The sequence below is a fragment of the Pholcus phalangioides genome, unplaced genomic scaffold, assembly GCF_987345545.1.
Source record: "Pholcus phalangioides strain wild (caught in Gottingen) unplaced genomic scaffold, Ppha-v1.0 ptg000007l_1, whole genome shotgun sequence".
Lineage (NCBI taxonomy): Eukaryota > Metazoa > Arthropoda > Arachnida > Araneae > Pholcidae > Pholcus > Pholcus phalangioides.
In genome coordinates this window covers 1,081,968-1,086,729 of record NW_028301600.1, presented here as the reverse complement: position 1 = coordinate 1,086,729, position 4,762 = coordinate 1,081,968, and the positions used below count along the sequence as shown (strand labels likewise).

General features: G+C 42.4%; 1 non-coding gene across 1 annotated transcript; it reads left to right on the top strand.

Moving 5' to 3' along the window:
- Positions 1-4,356: 4,356 nt before the first annotated feature.
- TRNAT-GGU (transfer RNA threonine (anticodon GGU)) lies at positions 4,357-4,430 on the top strand. Its single transcript has one exon. It is a non-coding gene; the product is annotated as a tRNA-Thr (tRNA).
- The last annotated feature ends 332 nt before the right edge of the window (positions 4,431-4,762 follow it).

The window sequence follows — 4,762 nt, the reverse complement described above, 5'->3', positions numbered from 1 at the left end:
CAAATTAGAAATGCAATTAACAAAAACTGTAAACAATATATACACATGATAAAATACTATACAATGCCCATAATGTATTTATGATTGTCTTATTCTAAGTATGGATAGCTTCTCGATTTACCCCAACATGTTTATTGTATGTCTTTTTAAACGTGTCCATGTGTTACAATTAACTACCTCCGGGGTTAAGCTATTCCACTTATTAACAACCCTATTAGAGGAAAATTCCCTGCGACACCATAACCTCGCATTGTCCCTCACCAATCGATACTGGTGTCCCCATGTAAAAGCAGCGATTGGTGGTGTACTAAAAGTTCATGGTCCATCCTATCCATTCTGTTGAAAATTTTGAACACTTCGATCATATCTCCTCGACAACTGCGTTAATCCAATGTAAACATATTCAAAAAATTAAGTCTCTCTAAATAACTCGAACCCCGTGTACCAATAAGGACGGTAGCTCTTCTCTGCACCCCTTCAACCAAGTCTATGTCCCTCTGTTGGTATGGTCTCCAAAACCTTACAGCATACTCCAGTTCAGAACGAACTAAGCCTCGAAAAAGCGGAAGAATGACTTTAGGAGAACGCGAAGAGACCTTTTTGAAAATGAGACCTAGCATTCTATTCGCTTTTTTGACCACCGCTGAACAATGTTCAGAAAACCTAAGCCGCTCGTCAATGAGAATTCCCAAATCGGTGACCCTAGTTGCATCCGGGATAGTGACATCATTCAACTCGTAAGAGAACCGTGCACTTATCAACGCTAAACGTCATGCTCCATTCATTTGCCCATGCTGCAATCCTGTTTAAGTTGGTCTGGAGCAACTCCCTATCGCTTTGATTCCCGATTACTCCCATTTGCTTGTAATCCCATCGATTCCCTGATCGAGTTTATCGATGAAAAGTAAAGAATATGGGCCCAAGGACACTTCCTTGAGGAACTCCACTTGTGACGTCTGTCCAACCAGAGAATTCCCCGTTCACCATAACTCGTTGCGACGTATCTCTTAACCACGATTCTATCCAATTCAGCAAGTTGCCCCCAATTCCAATCTCGTGTAAACGCTTCAAGAGTTTACCATGTTGGACACGATCGAATGCCTTCTGGGAATCAAGGTAAACAACATCTACATTTTTTCTCTTACCCAAAGCCTTAGTCACGTGATCATAGAAGCAAAGGAGGTTAGTTACACATCACTTCCCCTGAACCCATGCTGATTATCCGACAATACATTATTTTCGTCTATCCACTTCACAAATCGTCTTTTGATAATAATTTCCAAAATTTTCGAGAGGGAGCTCGTCAAACTCACTGGACGATAGTTGGACACAGCTTCTCTACTACCCTTCTTAAATATCGGAAGAACATTAGCAACTTTCCAATCCCTTGGGACGATACCCTCAGCAACACTACTCCTGTATATCTGTGCGACTGGGCCCAACAATTCATTAGCACATTCCCTGAGGACCCTGGGATAGATATCATCTGGTCCTGGTGCTTTGCTTGCACATACATTTCTTAGAAGATTTAGGACCTCCACGTCTTCTACTTGAATATCGTTGAGGGTTTTATTACCCCATGCAACACCCGTATATCGAATATCATTTTCTACATTAAAAATCGACTCGAAAAAGTCATAGAAAGCACTACACATGTCAACATTGCTCTCTAACCTAGACCCTCCTATCGAGAGGGGGGCCAACTGTCCCCTTACATCCATTATTGATGCATCGAAAAAATGATTTCGGATCAGAGCCAATGTTATCTGCCAACCTAGATTCAACATCCTTTTTACTATCCCTTATCGCTTTCTTCAACAGTCTTCTTTTATCAGTAAACAATGATAGGTCACCTCTTCCACTTTTATACTCCCTGAATGCTCTTTTCTTTTCAAGATAGAGGTTACGCACGCTATCCATGAACCGTAGAGGGTGCGATGTACAAACACGCTTTTTTCGAACAAAGGGTATGACGTCGTGCAAAACAGAGGACAGCTTCGTACTAAATTTTTCCCATTGACTTACCACCCCCACTGATTCCAACCGGTCTTTGAAAACTTCCGCTAACCTTCCTCTCAAAACATCAAACTTAGTTCTTCGAAAACCGAAACATGTTCAATTAGATCCTCAGAACTAGTAACAACTAATACGACTCTTTATGGGGTCTACCAGTCATTTTACGAAGAAATTCCAGGAGTTAACGTTCTGATAATTAAACGTCCTACATTGGTCAGACAACATTGTTTATCATTGACGATTTGATGACAGAATTGGGTGGTGACAAGCGGTTAACAATATATTTTGTATACATGCTGATACAAAAAATTTTCTAGGACCAACTTAAGAAGGTCTCTTTCATACTGATTTCCAGATGAAAGGTTCTCCCAATCAATACCTGGGTAATTGAAATCCCCTAGTATGAGAACCCTCTTTCGCTTACACATGTGGGAAATTGCATCATGCAATTTGGCGATGTAGTTTTGATCCCTATTCGGTGGATTGTAACAAACCCCAACAATAAGTTTATGAAGTCTTTTGTTCTCAAGTTCAACCCATATGGTTTCAATATCACTTCTCTGCACGTTACACTCTCTAGCCTTCAAACAGGATTTCACGTATATCAACACTCCATCCCCCCCTTTCCTATCAGATCTATTTCTCAAAAAAGTATCGTATCCTCAGATGTGTAAGAAAGATTCATCCCCATCGTTTGCCCAAGATTCTGTAATGGCTATAAGATCCAGGCCCTCCACAACTCTCATAGTTTCTAAAAAATCTTTCTTATTACCCAAGCTCCTGGCATTTATTAACACGCATTTTAATTTGCCCGGTGATTTAGTGTCAATCGAGAAGCCATCCAAGTCAGAGGTGGGTAATTCCCCGTCAGTACTGTTATGATTGTCATTAACTAACCCGCATTCCCGACTACGTGGTCTAGGAGTAAAAAACCTGACCTAAGATTATCGTAAACTTCCCAGACCCCCCTCTTATTTAGATGCATTCCACCCGAACAAAGCCACCTATTGGTAAATGCGGGAAGCTTCAAGAACGTGACCCCAAGTGAGGAGCAGATGTCCTTCAGGCCTATATTGAATTGGTGGATCTTACTCCTATACCCCCTACTATCCCTTGGCAGCACTGGAATCACTGCCACATCTGAATCCCCCTCCCTAGCGGATAATAGTAAATCCCGGTACTCTGACAGAGACTCACTAATATTCTCTCCTACCTGATTCGTTCCCGACCACAGAATCACCCGCAAGGGCACCTTTCGGCGATAAAAAACGTCTCGAACGTTGCCAATCTTTCCCCCAGGAAGACAACAGCGCTCGGTTCCCAAGTTCCCTAACCATAGAATCGCCGATGATTAAACCCCTATCACTATCCCCCTCTACCTCATCCACGACTACCCATTCGCCCTCTAAACTGTCGTGGAGATTGCTTCTTTATCAACAGGTGGCTCGACGACCAGAGGCTCCGTTATAACCGGGCCCTCTAGCGCCCTATCTTTTTCCCGTAAAGCTTCGACCTCGAGTACCAGCCTTGTCCTATCCAAGCACCCTTTACAATTGAAACTGTCAGCTACAATACCCCTAAACCAGGGAAACCTCCCGTCGCAAGCTCTACACAATACTAGTCGAGGTATAGTAATACTATTGCTAAAGCTAAATAATAATAATAATTAAAAATAGAAAAATGAGAAACGTTAACTGGAAAGTAAAATAATGTAAAACACATTACTATGCAAAATATACGTAAGAGATTATACGAAAAAATTACGTAAAATAGAATGCTTAACACTAAATCACGCAAAAGAAAATATATATGTATATAAAGAATACAACACCCTCTAAAAAAAGTATTAAGCTACAAAGCCGCTGTGGTGGTCGAGTGGTTATAGTGACGGACTCGCGATGCGAGGATCCGGATCGAACCCAACAGTGGTGGTCGGCTGAAGTTGGTTTTCTGTGGTTCCCAACTTCAAGGCGCAAATGCGAGCCGATCTCCCCGTTAAAAAGTCTCGCCACAGAGAGCAAGTCCTACAACGATAAATCATTCAATCATAACACTTCACTCATAGAGAGATATAGATGGCTTTTTTCCTCAGCCAGAGATATCAAGGAAACAGTTATTTTCCGGATATTATGCTGAGGTGAGCTCGGAAAGAAAAGTCATCACGTCTCCGCCGGGACTCGAACCCATCTATGTTCTTCTATGTTCTATATAAAAAAGCCATCTATATCTCTCTAAACCGTCCCACCCGGGGGCCATTTCCTGAAGTTAAGAGAGGCTACTAATGCCTCTACTTCAGCGCCTCACGACACAGTGCGTGAAATTAGGAAGGCAGATTCATGTGTCTCCAGTGGTGTAGATGGTAGCATGCTTGCCCGGTATGCAAGAGGGCCTGGGTTCGAGTCCCGGCGGAGACGTGATGACTTTTCTTTCCGAGCTCACCTCAGCATAATATCCGGAAAATAACTGTTTCCTTGACTTCACTCATAGTTAGAAAAACTGGTGGCAGATGGCAGCACTACACATAACAAACATTACACAGAAACAAACGTTACGTCAGGTTGCATTACATGTACACGCACATTCCCGCATGTACTGATTCGTTGGCGGGGGGTGCATTTGTGGTGTAGCAGTAGTAGGTAGGGCCTCCAAAAATGGCTAGGGGATCCATGATGTTCTTAAGTCAGCCACCTCGTTGAGCAATTTGCCTGTTGTGGCGTTGTATTTGTATTTGTATAAAGTACAATTT